The sequence below is a fragment of the Mobula hypostoma genome, chromosome 4, assembly GCF_963921235.1.
Source record: "Mobula hypostoma chromosome 4, sMobHyp1.1, whole genome shotgun sequence".
NCBI lineage: Eukaryota > Metazoa > Chordata > Chondrichthyes > Myliobatiformes > Myliobatidae > Mobula > Mobula hypostoma.
The window spans coordinates 15,159,716-15,179,390 of record NC_086100.1 but is presented as its reverse complement, the minus strand read 5'-3'; the positions used below and the strand labels follow the sequence as shown (position 1 = coordinate 15,179,390).

Genomic DNA, 19,675 nt, shown 5'->3' with positions numbered 1-19,675 from the left:
ATTTAAAGTTGCTGAGCCTCTCCACCACTGATCCCCAACGAGGACTGGTGCATGGACCTCTGGTTTTCTCCACTTGAGGTTAATAATCAGCTCCTTGGTCTTGCTGACATTAAGTGTGAGGTTGTTGTTGTGGCACCAGTCAGACAGAATTTCAGTCTCTCTCCCATATGCTGATTCGTCACCGCCTTTGATTCAGCCTATGACTGTGGTTTCATCAGTATTGGCATTGGGACCGTATTTATCCTCATAGACATAAGTACCAAGCGAGTAGAGCAGGGGCTAAGCACTCAACCTTATGGTGTACATGTGCTGATGGAGATTGTGGGGGAGCTGTTGCTATCAATCCAAACTGACTGGGGTCTGCAAGTGAGGAAATCAAGAATCCAGTTGAGCAAGAAGGTATTGAGGCCTAGGCCTTGAACCCTATTGGTTAGTTTCAAGGGAATGATGCTATTGACTGCTGGGCTGTAGGCAATGAAGAACATCCTGATGTACGCATCTCTGCTGCCCAGATGTTCCAGGATTAAGTGACTGCCAGCATATGCTCGTCCCCCTCCTCTTACCCTTCTAATCTGGGTTCTGCCCCTTTCCTGATGAAGGTTCATTGCCCAAAATGAAATCTGTTCATTTCCCTCCAAGGTGGTACCTGACCCATTGGGTTTTTCCAACATTCTGTGAGGATAAGTTGATACCACCCTTTGTAAGTGGTAAGGGAATTCTTGTTGGCATAAGATATATAGGTGAGAAACATGCTGAGTCTTCCTGCAGTTCTGGTAGAACTGCTCAGAGTCACAGTGCCCAAAGTGTAGGGAAGAGTGACACGCAAAGGGTACAAAGGCGATTTGCAAAGGGTTATGAGGAGACAACTCAGTTGTGTAGGGAGTTCAGAGAGCCTGGGTTTAGAACAGAGATGGTTAAGGGAAGATGTCACAGACAAGAGAGATACAAGAAGCTAGAACAACACAAAACACTGGAGGAACTCTGCAGAACAAGCAGTGTCTAGGAGGGAAGTGGATGACTGACTCTCCATTTCCCTCTGTAGATGCAGCTTGACTTGTTGAATTCCTTCAAGGTTTCATAGAGGTGACCCAAATCAAATATTAGTATCCCAAGGGAGATTGCATAATTAAAAGAGATTCTGTGGATGCTGAAAATCCACAATAATGCACTCCAATTGTTGGAGCAACTCAGCAAGCCAGGCAGGACCCACAGAAAGGAATAAACAGTTGCCGCTTTGGGCCAAGACCCTTCATCATGGCTGGCACCAATAATCGTTCATGGCCTAACTCACTTAGGTAACATTTCTTGCCTATCCTGATGTTTGTTTTGAACAACAACTGAACCTCGTGAGCATGTCTGCATGCTTTCATGCATTGAGTTGCTGCCAAGTGATTACAAATGGGCCCATCAGTGCTTGAACATGCGAGATCTAAGACTCTTTCATCTTCTAGTAAATCCCTTTGAGTTAACTCATTGATTGACAATGTTCCTGTCATCCATCATAAACTCCCATCCTTTGGGGTTTTAAGAATCACCAGTTATGATCTTATTACAAACGTATATGTTGGAGCAGACTCCAGGATGTGAATGCTTCTTTTTCCATGCCCTTATGATATTGCTGACTTCCAGTACTGATCTCAACCATTTTAGCAATTACCTTCCTATCTGCCCTATCGAGCATGATTGAGATATTAAATACTTGGCACTTATGTTCATTATTGGTTAGTTCTCTCTCACTTTCCATCCTTCTTTTAAAGATTTCTTGCTACTGATACAGGCTGTTCTCTGAATAATGGAAAAGATTCTATTTTTAAAGATCCTCATGTCAATTTTATCCATGCACCAGACTGGTTTAAGCTGACAGGAAAGCATCAGTAACTTGTTCAGTTTAGTTCAACTTAGTACTGTGTCTTTCGATGACTGCAGGCTGCACAACCAGTTCATCCTGAACAAAATCACACAAAATAGCAATTAAAAAAAAGAATAACCAGAAATGATGTTTATGGTTACTGCTTTGAACTATTCCACACTGGCCCTATTCCAGCCTGCTCCTAAAGCAGTTATGTAATACTAATAACGACTACTCCAACACTTAACCCTCAACTAACATCATTACAATGGACTGTTTAGTCATCTTCATCCTAAAATCAATGGTGGTCTGCTATCTTGTCACATTTCACTACAGTGCAGTGATAGTTCGAAATGTAAATTGCTGGTGGCCAAACAGTCTAATTCCGATTCACATTCCCACTCCGTCAGTCAGTCCATGGCCTCCTCTTGTACTTCAGTGAGGCCACCCTCAGGGTGAAGGAGCAACATTGGGTAGCCTCCAACCTGAGGGCATGAATATCAGTTTCCCCTTCCAGTAAAATATCCCCCTCCCTTCTTTTTCTGTTCCCCACTCTGGCCCCTTACCTCTTCTCACCTGTCTATCACCTTTCCCGGATCCCCTCCTCCTTCCCTTTCTCCTATGATCCACTCTTCTCTCCTATCAGATGCCTTCTTCTCACCCCTTCATTTTTCCCACCCACCTGGCTTCACTTTTCACCTTCTAGCTATCCTTCTTCCCGTCCCCCCATATTTTATTCTGGTGTCTTCTCCTTTCCTTTCCAGTCTTGAAGAAGGGTCCCAGCCCGAAACTCTCTATTCATCTTCGTCGATGCAATGCAAAGTGTTGACTTTCCTTTGCCTCCGCAGATGCTGCCTGACCTGCTGATTTCCTCCAGCACTGTGTACGTTATCAGACAGCTGCATAGACAGAATAATCTGCAGATGTTGGCAGGCTTGAACTGGAGGAACTCAGCAGGCCAGGCAGTATTAGTGGAGGAGAATAAACAGTCGATGTTTTGGGCCGGGATCCTTCATCAGGACTGAACAGGAAGGGTCAGAAGCCAGAATGGCTCTTATCAGTCCCGTTCCCTCACTCACTTCCCAGTAACTCATACTCACTCAGGTCCCATTAATTACCACCCTCACCAATTCTCCTACCTTCCACCTGCTCTTGGGGTAATTTACCAAGCCACGTGTTTTTGAGAAAGTATTCCAGCTGGGGAAAGTGTTCAGACTCAAGGAGGACGTGCAGACTCCACACCAACTGGTCAGGGCTGAACCCAATTCCCAAGAGCTGGGTGGCATCAGCACTTACCTGCCGTGCCACTGAACCACCCTTTCAGAATTCTAGAATATTTTTTTCTGAATAGCATCATTACCTCCTGCAAATTGGACTGAAAACTTTCATGGAGTAATGATTCGTCCACAAGAAGGCTGTGCTGACGTTGCAGTGATGAAGCATGAATCTATTTTCACTTCAACCTGTGACCTTCTGTCCCTGAGGCTGATGCTCATAAATAGACACGTCCATGTGGCTATCCAACACATAGGTCCATGGCCTCCTCTACTGCCACGATGAGGGCACTTCCCCGTTCTGGCACCTCTCTTACTCATTCTCTTCCATTCACCTGTCCATCACCTCCCTCTGAAGCCCCTCTCCCTTCCCTTTCTCCCACGGTCCACTTTCCTTTCCTGTCAGAGTTCTTCTTCAACCTTTTCCACCTATCACCTCCCAGCTTCTCCATTCTCCGAGCTTCCTCCTCATCTGGCTTCACCTATCACCTGCCAGCTTGTACTCCTTCCCCTCCCCTTACTTCTTATTCTGTTTTTTTTCTCTAATTTTCCAGTCCTGATAAAGGGTCTCGGCTCAAAATGTTGACTGGTAATTCCCACCCCCCCCCCCACCCCCCAAGCCACGGATGCCTCCTAACTTGCTAAATGCTCGAGCATTTTGTATGTGTTAAACTGGATTTCTAGCATCCTGTGTCTGTGTCTAAGTCCCATTTCACTGAATCTAATTCACAGAATCACAGATTTCTATGGAAGTGGACCATGGAAGCCTAGCAGTTGGCGCATCAATTTACAGCACCAGCGATCGATCGCCAACTGGGGTTCAACCCTCGCTGCTACCTGTAAGGAGTTTGTAAATTCTCCTCATGACCATGTGCGTTTCATCCGGGCACCCTACATTCCTCCCTCATTAGGGTTAGGGTTAGTGAGTTATCAATATGCTACGAATGGCATAGCAACACTTGCAGGCTGTTTCCTGTACCATCCTCGAACAGTATTGGCCGTTGACGCAAACGCCATATTTCATCTATCTTTCGATGTACATGTGACAAATAAAGCGCACCTTCATACTTATCCTGTTCCGTGGACGCAAGCAGGGGTTAACCCATAAGTGACCATTTAGAGTAACTACATTTAGAGTATTAGTTTAACCACCATGATGCACTAGAAGTGCATTGACCTTCGATGGCTCACAGCTGAAGATAGCTCACTGCACTCCAACGATAGGAATATGTGTGAGTGAGAGATCAATATTGATTATTGACTTTTCCTTCACGTTATCACACAAGGCCAGTCTGCCCTTCAAAGCAGCTGACAAATGCTGTCTGGAGCAGTATTCACACAGCAGATTTTATTTACTGTCAGCCAGTGCATTTCCATGGCTTTGCCTCACTAATTTATTCAACATTCAAAGAAAAAACACTTTCTGATCTCAGAATAGTCATACCTTGAGGCCTTGTTTCAATTTTAGGTTTTCTGTGGCAGATAAAGCCAAACTTTGTACTTTATTGGTCCTCTCTCTTTGGACTGATTTGCTGCATCAGATAATTGCAGTGCCTTGAGCTTGAAACAAGAGGCTTTCATGTACCTTTCTCATTTAATTAGCACAGGCCCTTGAGTGTTCGGACTGGCAGACAGCAAAACTACAGAGTCACAGTGCTTGGAAACAAGCCCTTCAGCCCATCTGGTCCGTACTAACCAAGGTGCCCGTCCAAGCTGGTCCCTTATCTCTTTAAACCAGGAGTTCCCAATCTGGGGTCCACGGACCCTTCAGTTAATGGTAGGGGTCCATGGCATAAAAAAGGTTGGGAAACCCTGCTCTAAACCATGGACTGTGCCTCTCTATCTATATCTCTATATACTTGTCACTGTCTCAGTAAAGCAGCCAGCGTAATCAAAGACCCCAGCTGTCCTGAACATTCTTACTCCTCTCCTCTCCCATCAGAGAGAAGAGAAAAAAGGCTGAAAGCATATACCACCAGGCTCATTATCAGACTCTGGAATGGACCTCTTGTACGATAAAATGGACTCTTGGGCTCACAATCTACCTCTTTGTGATCTTGCTTTTTATCGCTTACCTGCACTGCACTCTTTTGGTAGCTGTGACCGCTTTATTCTGTATTGTTATTGTTTTACCTCATTCTACCTCAATGCACTGTGTATGAATAGCACACAAGACAGGCTTTTCACTGTATCTCGGTGCATGTGGCAACGACAAACTAATACCATTACCTAGCTAAGTGCCTTATAATACTTTTTCATACAGTATCTGCCCCAACCACTTCCTCTGGCAGCTCATTCTATATACGCACCACTCTCGGCATTAGAAGTTGTTCTTAGGTCACCTTTGATTAGGCTTCAATTCCCACCGCCATGGTTAAGGAGCTTGTACGTTCTCCCCATGACCGCATGGGTTTCCTCTGGATGTTCTGGTTTCCTCCCACAGTCCATAGATCTACAGCTTAGGGTTAGTGAGTTATGGGCACGCAATGTTGGTGGAGGGATCATGGCGACACCTGCAGGCTGCCCCAGTGCATCCTTGGACTGTGCTGGTCATTAACGTAAGCTACGTATTTCACTGTATATTTTTTTTAAATGCAAGTTGAATAGCTAGGGTGTCAAAAGTTATGGGAAGAACGCAGGAGAATGGGGTTGAGAGGGTTAATAAATCAGCCACGATAGAATGATGGAGCAGACTCAATGGGCTGAATTTCCTATTTCTCCTCCTATTTCTTATAGTCCTATGGTCTAAAGTGCAGTGTAGGTAGGCACAAGGTAGCATGTAAGATCAAAAGTCCATCATATTGTGCTAAGGGACAGAATAGTCTTAGAACAGGTGGATAGAGATGTTTTTCAGCCTGGCTTTTAAATTTTGTATCTTCTGCCTGATGGGAGGGCAGAAGAGTGAGTGTTCCAGGTTGGAGGGGGCTTTGGTTATGTTGTTTGATTGACCAAGGCAGCGAGACGTTAGGCAGATTCATGGAGGGGAGGCTGGTTTCTGAGATGTACTGAGCTGCGTCCACAACTCTCTGCAGCTTCTTGTGGTCTTGGGACGAGCTGTTGCCATACTGAGCCGTCATGTCTGAAGTGGCGTTGCTGTCCGTGGGACGGAATGATGCTATTGCATGAATGGTCAATCTGTGGCAACTTGGCATCCTTCAGGAGGTTTAAAATCTGACCTCCTGCCCCTTCACCCACCATTGCGGTCTCAGCCAACGCCAGCATGGGTGCTGGACTTCCCGCCACTGGGGACATCTTCTGGAGGGTGGCATCCATCAATGATGACCCCCATCACCCAGGACCTGCCCTCTTCTCATTGTTCCCATCGGGATGAGACACACACCTGGCATTTTGGGAGCAGCTCCTTCCCTTCTGCCCATTCGGTTTCTAAATAGACAGTAAAGCCGTAGATAGTGAGCCAGCTCACTTATTTTTCATTTCTTGCTCTTATTAAATTTAATTTATAAATATATTTCTTATTGTTTTTATTTTGTATTGCAATGCACTGGCTGTCGCAAAACAACAAATTTCCCAACATGGGCCCTTAATGCTCAACCTGATTGGGATTCAGATTCTGTAACCTCTCATGACAAAAGCAAAATTACTTAGCGAGTGCGGGAGACCCAGCCAAGAAATCCCAGAGATCCACTGTTTTCACTGCTGAAAATTTGGGACGCTCTTGAAGGCATTAAGCTTGCCTGAAGGGCACAGAACTGCTGATCGTACAGCGGAGATAATATGGAGTTTTTCAACAGATCTGGCACCAAGACAGCAACAGTGAGGTTTCTGACAAAGTGACATTTTGTAGTGGAATTTCCATCACTTAGCCCTGAGATTAAGTCTGGAAAATGTTGCCAGCGGGCACATTCACGTCACAACTGTATTTGCTCACTGCTGAGGAGTGCAGATAGTAAAAGATAAAACTGTATTTTAAACACAAGAGATTCTGCAGATGCTGGAAATCTCGAGCAACACACACAAAAGCCTGAGGAACTCAGCAAGTCAGGCAGCATCTATGGTGGGGAATAAGCAGTCGGCACTTTGGACCTAGACCCTTCATCAGGACTCATGGGGGACCTGTCTATTCCATGCCCCCTTTAAACTCATCGGGGCCCTGCCTGCCCCACACTCCCTTAGAACTAACCAGAGCCCTGTCCTTCCCACACTTCCATCAAACTCACTGGGGCCCTGTCTTTCCCATGCTCCTTTTAAACTAACCAGGGGCCCATCTGTCCCATACTCTCTTTAAACTCACTGGGGCCCTCATTCTCCCACGCTCCCTTTAAACTTACTGGAGCCCTGCCTCTTCCACACTTCTTTAAATTCAGAGGGACCCTCTTTCCCATACTCCCTTCAAACTCACTGGTGCCCCGTCTCTCCCACAATCTAAAACACCAGAAGAGACAGAAGCAGAATTAGGTCTCTCAGCCCATTGAGTCTGCTCTGCTGTCTCTTTAAACTCATTGGCCGTGAGTTAATTGGCCATGAAACTGAAATAACCAGCACTCCAGGAAACTTTGAAGCAGTGACTTTATTCCTGCCCTCAACTCCCTCTCATCCTGAAACTCAGGCTCTGCAGTGAACTCCGGAACACACAGTGCAGCATTGATTCGGGGAATTGCAGATTCATCAAGCCTGGATAAGGCCCATAGTGCCAGACTGGGATTTTTGGTAGACGTGCTTACATAATCCCATTCCTCTGCTCTCTCCCTGCCACCTGGCATTGAAACATCCAACCAATTTCCATCCAAACATTTCTTTTGTATCTTCATTTTCCAAAGGCCATTCCCTATTGCAACATCGCAAGTGTTACATTTTGCAGTTCTGATGAAGTGTCTAGGCTCAGAACACCGACAGTTTATCCCGTTCCGTAAAGCGGCCTGAGTTCCTCCAGCACACACACACACACACACACAAAATCACAAAATGCTGGAAGAACTCAGCAGGTTAGGTAGCACCGATGGAGAGAAATAAGCAGTTGCTCTTCCTGATCCAGTCTGTTCCTCAGGACTGGAAAAGAATGGGTCAAAAGCCAGAATAAGAAGATGAGGTAGGAGTACAAACTGGCAGAAGCCACATGAAACAAGGGTGGGTGGGGGAGGAGAGATGAAGTAAGAAGCTGGATTGTGATAGGTGGAAGGGGTAATGGGCTGAAAAAGAGGAATCTGATATAAAAGGAGAGTGGGCCATGAAAGAAAGAAATGGAGGAGGAGCACCAGAGGGAGGTGATGAGCTGGTCATGAGGGCAGAAGAGGAGAAGGAAAGGTGTGAGTGGGTAACCAGAATGGGGAATGGAAAATGAGGGAAGGGTGGGGAGAAAAGGGGCAGGGCAGAGGACACTAGAAGTTGGAGAAATCAATGTTCATGCCCTCAGGTTGGAGGCTGCCCAGATGGAATATGAGGTGTTGCAGCCTGCTCCAACCTGAGACTGGTGTCATTGTGGCAGCAGAGGAGACCATCATCAGGCATGTGAGAGTGGGAATGGGAAGTTAGAGTGAAATGGGTGGCCACCAGAAGATTCTGCCTTTTGTGGCGGATGGGCAAACATGCTCAATAAAGCCGCTCTTCACGGCTGCTTCTCCTCATCTCCTCATGACTCGGTGAGTGCAACGCCTTACGGTGCCAATGATCAGGGAGTGATTTCCGCCCTCTCTGTAAGGAGTTTGACCACATGGGTTTCCTCCAGGTGATCTGGCTTTCTCCCACATTCCAAATGATGTATGGGTTAGGGTTGGTGACTTGTGGCATGCTGTGTTCGTGCCGGAAGTGTGGCAAGGCTTGTGGGTTGCTCACAGCAAGATCATCGCTGATTTAATGTGATGCAAGTGACACATTTCACTATATATTTCGATGTTTCAATGTTCATGTGACAAATAAAGATAATCTCTTTAAAAAGCTCTGGTAAACCTCCCCAAAATTGCCCCTTCCACTTAGGGACGAATCCCAGCTTCACCATGTATTTGGTGATGGTAGTTAAATTTCAAGTTCAAGATCAAGTTCAGATTTATTGCTATCTGACTGTAGGCATATACAAATATATGAAACAATGTTCCTCCACACCATGGTGCACCCACAAAACTTATATCACACATAGCATATAAAACAAAATAAAATAATAATAATAAAGGCATCTGTTAGACTTGCGAGACCATGGATCTGCGCCTGGAAAGTCTTCACTCTCCAGGGCGCAGGCCTGGGCAAGGTTGTATGGAAGACCAGCAGTTGCCCATGCTGCAAGTCTCCCCTCTCCACGACACCAATGTTGTCCAAGGGAAGGGCATTAGGACCCATACAGCTTGGCACCGGTGTCGTCGCAGAGCAATGTGTGATTAAGTGCCTTGCTCAAGGACACAACACGTTGCCTCGGCTGGGGCTTGAGCTCACGACCTTCAGGTTGCTAGTCCAATGCCTTAACCACTGGGCCACGTGCCCACACACAAAACAAAATATTACCATAAATAAGTTAACAAAGTATACCTCAAAATGCATGTAGTGCACAGCACAGCTAAACAGTAAATAGTAAACAGTGGAGCATACAGTACACGGCACGCTGTCCTTGTGATGAGCCCTCAGTGATGGCAGTAGGATAATCATTAGTTTCACAGCCTGAGGGACGAAGCTGTTACCCAGTTTGGCAATCCTCATCCTGATTCTTCTCTACCTCCTCCACGATGGTAGTGGGATGAAGATATTATGGAATGGGTGGTAGGGATGCTCATCAATATTTTGAACCCTTCACCTGCAACGTTCCCGATAAATGTCACAAATAAAGGGAGGGAGATCCCGGTGATCCTCGCGATGGTTTAAACCATCCTCAATTGAGTCTCGCGGTCTGATGCCTTGCAGCTTCCGTACCATGCAATGATGCAGCCATACAGGACACCCTTGATGTTCTTGCCCATTGCATCAATAATTGTGGCTTGAAGGCTAGTTTGCGTTGGTCCTTTCGATAAAACCATCAGCAGTGGCCTTCCACTTTGAACTAAAGGTACAGACTGTGACAGTTGCATTGATTCAGTGCGTCAAGGCATTACTTAAATGGGTGGAACAGTCAATAATTAAGGTTTTATCAAACCTGCAGCAATATCACAAAACAAAACATGAATTGCTTTCATTCTCAAAAGCCACTTTATCTCGGAGCCTCTGACACTTTGTTCTCAATGACCAAGTTAATGACACAGGAAAAACAAATCTATCATGTCTGTCATTACATTGGGTGGTTGAGGATGGCTAATGGGATAGTTACAGCTTCTCTTTCCTTGCAACACCACTTTGCATCTTCAGTTATTCTGAATCGCTGGTGGTTCTCAGTTCCCTGATTCACTTCCATCACAGTCTGTCGGATCCTGATGTTCCCTTTCTCTATTCTGCTGTCTGCAGTGTGGATTTCTTCCCCTGTCATTATAGTACTGATGGGAGATAGCCAGTCAAACACAAGACATATGATTGAATCAGGATCGACTTTATTATCACTGACCTACACGTGGTGGCCATTTTATTAGGTTCCTCCAGTAACCCTAACCCTGTATGTTCATGGTCTTCTGCTGCTGTAGACCATTCATTTCGAGGTTTGACATGTTGTGCTTTCAGAGGTGCTCTTCTGGACATCACTGTTGTGACGTGTATTTATTTGAGTGACAAACAAGAGGAAATCTGCAGATGCTGGAAATTCGGGCCACGCACACAAAATGCTGGTGGAACTCAGGAGGCCAGGTAGCACCTTTGGAATAAGGTGGAGCATGTGCTACACCTGCCCCTACACCTCCTCCCTCGCTACCACCTAGGGTCCTAAACTGTCCTCCCAGGTGAGGCGACACTTCACCCGTGAATATGTTGCAGTCATTTACTGTGTTCGGTGCTCCCACTGTAGCCTCCTGTACATCAGTGAAACCTGACGTAGATTGGGAGATGGCTTCACCGAGTGTCTACGCTCCATCCACCAGAACAAGCGGGATCTCCCAGTGGCCACCCATTTTAATTCCACTTCCCATTCCCATTCCAATATGTCCAGCCATGGCTTCCTCCACTGTTGTGATGAGGCCACAGTTAGGTTGGAGGAACAACATCTTATATTCCGTTTGGGTAGCCTCCAACCTGATGACATGAACTTCGATTTCTCAAACTTCTGGTAATGTCCCCCAACCACCCCCCCCCCATCCTTCTCCATTTCCCATCCTCTTTTCCCTCACTCACCTCATCTTACCAATCAACTTCCCAGCTCTTTACTTCATCCCTCCCCCTCCAGGTTTCACCTATCACCTGGTGGTTCTCTCTCCACCCCCCAACCTTTTAAATCTACTCCTCAGCTTTTCTCTCCAGTCCCGCCGAAGTGTTTTGGCCCAAAATGTTGACTGTACTCTTTTCCGTAGATGCTGCCTGGCTTGCTGAGTTTCTCCAGCATTTTGTGTGTGTTACTGTCTCCTTCCTGTCAGCTTGAACCGGTCTGGCCATTCTTTTCTGACCTTTCTCATCATCAAGGTATTTTCACCCACAGAACTGCCACACACTGAATTAATTTTTTTTTTTGATTTTTGCAGCATTCTCTGTAAACTCTACAGACTGCTGTGTGTGGGAATACCAGATCAAAAGGTTCTGAAATTCTCAAACCATGTGTTCTGGCACCAACAATCATTCGACAGTCAAAGTCACTTAAATCACATTTCTTCACCATTCTGATTTTTGGTCTGAACAACACTTGAACCTCTTGACCATGTCTGCATGTTACCACATGATTGGCTGTTTAGATATTTGCAGTAATGACAGGTGTACCTAATAAAGTGGCCACTGAGTGTACGTGATGGCGATCGTTGTTTTGCAAGGCAGAAAAACAACAATAAGTTATAACATAAAATAGTGTAGTGCCAAAGAAGAATAATTAGGTTGTGTTCATGGGTTCCTGGAGCACTGAGCAATTTAACGGCAGAAGGGATGAAGCTGTTCCTAAAACATTAAGTGTGAGCCTTTAGGCTCCTGGATGAGAGCACTGAAGATTTTAAATTTTTTTCAGTTAGTTCTATTGCATCACCGACATTTATGCTCATTCCCAATCGTCACTGATCTCTGAAGGCAATTAAAGTCAAGTACGTTGGTGAGCCTGGAGTCATTAGTCTTAGAACACAATGAATATCAATTGTCAGATAAATGACAAAATTACATTTATGAAACAGCTAGGTACACTTAGTGGCCACTTAATTAGGTACACCTGTACACATCATTAAAGCAAATATCTGTTCAATAAATTTAATCACTAGAATCAATAAAAGACCGCACCACACCAACAACCATTGTGCAAAAACAATAAACTGTGAAAATACAAGAGGAAAATACAGGAAATAGTAATAATAATAATAATACAAAATAAGCAATAAATATCAAGAATATGAGATGAAGAGTCCTTGAAAGTGAATCCATAAGTTGTGGGAACATTTCAATGATGGGGCAAGTAAAGTTGGTTCAAGAGCCTGATGGTTCAGGGGTAATAACTGTTTCTGAACCTGGTGGTGGTGACTCCTAAGACTCCTGAACCTCCTTCCTTATGACAGCAGTGGAAAGAGGAGGCTTTTGGACAGACACATGAACATGCAGAGGAGTGGAGGGATATAAATCATTTGCAGGCAGAATAGATTGGTTTCATTTGGCATTCCGATGGGCACAGGCATCATGGGCCTGTCCCTCTGCTGTATTGTTCCGAATTCTTCGGTGTTCAAAGCTGACCAAAAACTCACAAATGGTTGGGTTCAGTTTGACTTTATTTATCTAGAGCCCCAGCACCGTTATAGGCTTTTCCAGCCCAATGGACCAAGCCACACATTTACACTCGTGTGACCATTGAACCTGCTAGCCCGTATGGCTTTGGAACGTGGGAGGAAACCCATGCAGTCATGGGGAAAATGTTCAAATGACAGCATCTGGAATTGAACCCAGGTCCCCAGGCCACTGGCACTGTAATAGCAATACGCGAACCGCCAGGCTACCGTTCCACCCCAAAATTACACAGGGACTTTATTGCTTGAAACTTAGAAGATTGAGAGGAGATTTGATGGAGGTGTACAAAATTATGAGGGGTATAGATAGGCTTTTTCCACTCAGGTTGGGTGGGACTAGAACTAGAGGTCATGGGTTAAGGGTGAAAGGTGGAAAAGTTTAAGAGGAACATGAGAGGAAACATCTTCACTCGGAGGTTCATGGGAGTGTGGAATGAGCTGCCAGTGCAAATGGTGCATGCCAGTTTGATTTCAATGTTTAAGAGAAGTTTGGATAAGTACATGGCTGGTAGGGGTATGGAGGGCTGTGGTCCTGTTCAGGTCAATGGGAGTAGGCAGTTTGAATGGTTTGACATGGACTAGATGGGCCAAAGGGTCTGCTTCTGTGCTGTGCTATTTTATAACTCTATGGCTGAAAGTTGACGAAGCCACAGTTGTGCTTAGTTTTGGACTTGTGGCAGGTGACTAAATTAAAATAGAACCTCTTGCAACCACTATACACTACTGATGGAGGGAATACAGTTTAGGGTGATAGATAAGGGAGCAATCAAGACAACTTCTTTAATCCTGATATTGCTGCACTTGTTGAATGTTGTTTGAGTGATAAACATGCACTTCCGTTATGTTACAGAAAGAAAATTCCAAAACCTTTGTATCCTTGTCTGGAAGTTCTCATCTCTCTAAGGCAAAGATAAATAACTGTTCATTGGCAATTGGTTCATTATTGCCACATGTCACTTCATAAGTGCACAGTAGACAATGTGACCAGAAGACCATAAGACATATGAATAGAGTTAGGCTATTCAGCTCATCAAGTCTGCCTCACCAGTTGATGATGGCTGACTTATTTTTCCTCTCAATTCTCTTCTCCTTCCTTCTCCACATAACCTTTGACACCATTACTAATCCAGAACCTATCAACCTCTGCTTCAAATATACTCAATGTCTCGGCCTCCACAGCCAACTATAGCAATGAATTTGACAGATTCACAGGCCTCTAGTTAAAGAAATTCCTCCTCCTCATCTCTGGTCTAAATGGACACCCTTCTATTCTGACGCTCACCCAGACAGATCATTCCAAACATAACTACATCGAGGTAGCACTGGTGCAGAATGCTGAATAAAGTGTAAAACGCACATAGAAAGTGCAGTGCAGGGAGACAGATAAGGCTCAAGGATCAAGATGAGGTAAACTGTGAGGTCAAGAGTTCATCTTTATTGTGAAGAAGTCCATGATAGAGTCTTATAACGATTGGATTGAAACAGTGCTTGAGCCTGGTGGCTTGAGTTTTCAAAAATTTATATATTCTGTCAAATGGAGAAAGCAAGAAGAGAGAATGACCAAGATGGGGAGTGGTCTGAAATTACGTTGGCTGCTTCCGTGATGTAAATTTGTTGAAGGCCTCACTTGTGGTGAATTGTACGCTACCTGGAACCAAGTAATATTCTGCCCGGGAAATCTGCAGCTGATGGCTGTTGTTCTATTCATGTTATAAAACCATGAGACCATGGGCCATTCAGCCCAGCGAGTCTTCTCCACCATTTAATCAAGGCTGATTCACTATCCTATTCTCCTACCTTCTTCCTGTAACCTTTGATACCCTGACTACATTGGAGTCCTGGGAAGGCTTCACTGGATCTGCTTTGCCACTTTTTCACAGAAGCAAGTTCTTATTTTATATCCCAGCTTGGCAGAAGAGACTGCTTTACAGAGAGAGATGAGTGTTGTGTTTTATATTCAGTTACTTACCAAGGGCGCACTGCAGCTGAAATCTCCATTTAGCTGCCTCTGCACTAATGTTGCGTTTTCAGCAGATAAGGTGACCAGGCACCAGAATAATCAAGTCACTGTTACAGGGAACCCAGTGGTCCGGTCACATTGGCAAATTATTCATTTTCCCACTTAGTGACACAGAAATGACCTAACAGTAACGTAGATCAAGGCATTCCGGACTTTGAGTTTGTACGTCCTCCTTGTGATCACATGGGTTTCCTCCGGGTGCTTCAGTTTCCTCCCACAGTCCAAAGACCTACCGATAGGTAGAATAGTTGGTCATTGTAAATTGTCCTGTGATTAGGCTAGGGTTAAATTGGGGATTGCTGGGCAGAGTGGCTCGAAGGACTGGAAGGGCTTATTCCATGCTGTATCTCAATAAAATAAATAAACTAATGCCTTATCCTCTATTCTAATTGTGCACCCCAACATCACTTCTTTCAACTCAGCCACATCCTTCGATTGCTTAGATATCCAAAAGTCAATTGTTCTTCATTTTGCATATAATCAATGACTGAACCACCATAACCCTTTTGGCACCACCGGGCTCAAGGACAACTTCTATCCCAATGTCATAAAACACTTCAGTGGGCCTGCTATAAAATAAATCACCCTTTGGTATGGATGCAGGATTGGAAAAAGCTTCAGAGGGTTGCAAACTCAGCAAACTGCATCATGGGCACTAGCCTCCCCACCATTCGGACATATTCAAAAGCCAATACTCAAGAGGATCCTCACCAACTAGGGTATGCTTTCTTCTGATGACTAACATCAGGTAGAAGGTGCGGAAGTCTGAAGACACACACCCAAATGTTTTAGGAACAGCTTCTTCACCTCCACCATCAAATTTATGAATAGACTAGGAGCCCATGAAAACTACATCACTATTTTAATCTCTTTTTGCACTACGTATCTATTTTTATATTTCTTATTGTAACTGAATATATTTTTATCTGCACACTGCACTTTTGCCACAGAACAACAAATTTCACGGCATGGAGCTTAGAAAAATAGAGGGCTATGCGGTAGGGAAATTCTAAGCAGCTTCTAGAGTAGGTTACATGGTCGGCACAACATTGTGGGCCGAAGGGCCTGTAATGTGCTGGAGATGTCTATGTTCTATGTTCTATGGTCTAACGTATGTCAGTGACAATATGCCTGATTCTGACAAATAAAGATAAATCCTTGATCTTCCCATCATATCATGGCCCCGGCAGCTAATTGTTTCCCAGCACTGTACTTTATCTGTAGCTGTAAGCTTGCAGACGTGGTCAAGAGGATGATCAGCTGTTGTTCCGACCGAACATCAGAATGGGGAAGAAATGTGATCTGAGTGACTTTGACTATGGAATGATTGTTGGTGCCAGACGGGACAGTGTGAGTATCTCAGAAACCGCTGATCTCCTGAGATTTTCATGCACGCTCAGTCTCTAGAGTTTACAGAGAATGGTGTGGAAAAACATTTTTAAAAATCTAGTGAGTGGCAATTCTGTGGGCAAAAGCACCTTGTTAATGAGAGAGGTCAGAGGAGAATGGCCAAATTGGTTCAGACTGGCAGGAAGGTGACAGTCACTGAAATAACCACATGTTACAACAGTGGTGTGCAGATGAGCATCTCTGAACGCACAACATGTCGACTGTTAAAGCAGAAGACCATGAACATACTCTCAGTGGCCACTTTATTGGATTGAGTGTTTCCTGAGTTTATTGTCACGCATGCAGAGGTACAATGAAACTCTCCTGCAACAGCATCGCAGGCCCAAATTCTGTACAGACTAGAAGTCACATTTGAACTCTGTCATTATGAGACAGTGGCTCAGTTAGCTACACTATGTTATTGCCCTCCTTGCTCTCTGAAAAACAATACTTTCCCTCACGTCCCCTTCAATATTTGGTCTCAATTTCTAAATTTCATTCCCTGTTCCTTCAATCAGCTAGTAACAAAGAGCAGTTTCCAACCCATGTCATCCAATTAATGGTATCCTCAAAGTGCAGAATCATCTAAACACATCATTTGATCAACAATTACAGGCAGGTGAATTGGTAATTTGGCCTATTATTGTCATATGTACCAAGTTACAGTGGAAATATTGTATTGCAAATCATTCATACAGATCAGTTTCTGACACAACAATGCACTGAAGTATTAAAACAATAACAGAGTGTGGGATAAAGCATTACAGTGACAGAGAAAGGGCAGTACAGGCAGACAATGATGTGCAAGATCACAGTGAGGTAGACTGCGAGGTCAAAAGTCCATCTCATCATACCTGGGAATGATTCAATAGTCTTACAACAATGGATACAAGATTAAAGATTAGCTCTATTTGTCACATGTACATCGAAACATACAGCGAAATGCGTTACTTGTGTCAAACAGGGTGTGCTGGTGGCAGCCAGCAAATGTCCCCATGCCTCCAGCGCCAGCATAGCATGCTCTCATAGCCTAACCCGTGCATCTTTGGAATGTGGGCGGAAACTGGAGCACCCGGAGGAAAACCACACGGTCACGGAAAGAACGTAGAAACTCCTTACAGACATTGGCAAGAATTGAACCCTGACTGCTGGCACTGTAACACATTACGGTAACTGTCTCGTTACTGTGCCAGGGTAGAAGCTGTCCTTGAGCCTGGTGATACTGGGATGGAAATATTAGGAAGGGTGATCAATAGTATCATCAGAAGGGAGAATTTCATTTGGATTAAAAGGGGAAAGAAAGACACAGTGGCCAGAGAGAATTCCAGAGCACGGGATCTGGATGGATGAAGATAAGATTCTCAAACTTCGGGCAAAGTGAAAGAATATTACAAGAAGACGGCTTTGTATGACGTACACTCAGAGGCCACTTTATTAGATACCTCTTGTGCCTAATAAAGTGGGCACTATGTGTTTGTTTGTGGTATTCTGCTCTTTGTGATCTCTCTTATTAACAAGGAAATTTCACACAGAACTGCTGCTCAATGGATAATTTAAAAAAAAATTATGCCAACAATCATTCCCCAGTCAAAGTCACTTAGATCACATTTCTTCCCCGTTCTCATGTTTGGTCTGAACAACAACTGAACCTTATGAACATATCTGCATGCACTTATAAATTGAGTTGCTGCCACATGATTGACTGATTAGATATTTGCATTAATGAGCAGGTGCACAGGTGCACCCAATAAAGTGGTCACCATTATCGTTCATTCATTGTGTGCCATGTCGTATGATGTAGGTTATCATGGCCTTTCCATGACCATGATTGTTCTTGGTAATCTTTTCTACAGCAGTGGTTTACGATTGCCTTCTTCTGGGCAGTGTCTTTACAAGACGGGTGAACCCCAGCCATTATCAATACCCTTCAGAGATTGTCTGCCTGGCATCAGTGGTTGCATAACTTGTGATATGCACCAGCTGCTCATACATGGCTTCACATGACCCTGAGTGGGTGGCGTGGGGGGGGTGGGGGCTAAGCCGGTGCTACACCTTGCCCAAGGATGACCTGCAGGCTAGCGGAGGGAAGAAGTTTAGTAAAGACATATCCCTACCCCGCCACCCATCTAGAGTTATACGACGCAGACACAGGCTCTCTGGCCCAAATCGTCAGTGGAGATCAAAGTGTCTATCTGACCTAGTCCCTACTTTCCTGTATTTGGCCCATAAACATCCAAACAATTTCTGTGCATGAACCTCTTCTTTGCAGTCGTACCTGCCTCTCCCAGTTTTTCTGGTGTTTTGTAGAAGAGAGAACAGAAAGGGGCAAAGCCAGTAAACATCCAGGACAAAATCCAATAAAATGGAGACAAAAATAGAATCAGTGGTAATGATCTGTTGTCGAGAGTATTGATCAGTGAGATACAATTGAGATACGAGGACATCCAACTAGTTCCTATTGTCTGAATGTTTAGAAACCCTCTTTTACCAATTCTTTGGAAGGACAGATCTAATTCCTAAGAAGAAAGGAACCATGATTAATACAGCCAAATATAGACAAGGATAATGTTGCAGAATGACACACATCACTATATGTCCTACCCATATCCTTACTGCAGACATCCTGAATGCAGCTAACTCTGCCACAAGCCCCATGGCAGATTTTTGTTGACAAAGTCTTATGCATGTACATGTAGCTAGGGTGCCTTAGAGTTTTGCACAATGCAGTACTTGTCAATGTGGAGTAGGGAGCGAGTTTGTAAATCTAGTGGGAGCAAATGACGTTGGTGAGAGCGGAGGACCCCGGGAGGGGTGTGCGACAGATGGCAGAGAAGGAGTGCCGGGGTGGAGGGTTGGCATGGGCACAAACACACCCAGTCCTCAGACACCGAGTCTAGGTCACTTGATTCCAAACAATCGGTTTATCGATCGTTACGTAATGTCTCTCTGATGCTTCCAGCTCCCTCCCCCCTCCTTTTCTCCTTTACTCAACCATGATTCCCCTGTCTCTGTCCCCTGCCCACTCTCAGTCCACAGTAGAGACCCATATCAGAATCAGGTTTATCATCACTCACATATGTCATGAAATTTGTTCTGTTTTGGTTGTAGCAGTGCAGTGCAATGCATTAAATTGCTACAGTACTGTGCAAAACTCTTCGGCACCCTAGCTATATAGAGGTATATGTGCCAAAGACTTTCGCACAGTACAGCACATGTGAACTTATTATCTAAGTATGAGACTACAGTACAGGATATATGAAAAGGTAATTGCTGGGATCACCATTATATAAACTAGAGTACACAAAAGGGTGTTTCAGGGTGCATTGAAGGATGGCCATATTTTAAAGATTAATGATTAAATATTACAAGGAGTGATTAATAA

The 19,675-nt window shown here is 44.5% G+C and overlaps 1 protein-coding gene across 11 annotated transcripts in view; it reads left to right on the top strand.

Annotated features, from left to right (window-relative positions):
• Positions 1 to 19,675, top strand: part of mbnl1 (muscleblind-like splicing regulator 1) — a 331,477-nt gene that overhangs the window by 115,173 nt on the left and 196,629 nt on the right. For 2 of the 11 annotated variants that reach the window (XM_063045323.1, XM_063045321.1), the window contains exon 2: positions 3,856 to 3,962. The exons of the other annotated variants lie outside the window; for them this stretch is intronic. The gene's annotated coding sequence lies outside the window, so the exon portion shown is untranslated. The remainder of the gene's footprint in view (positions 1 to 3,855; positions 3,963 to 19,675) is intronic. 11 annotated transcript variants of the gene reach the window in all.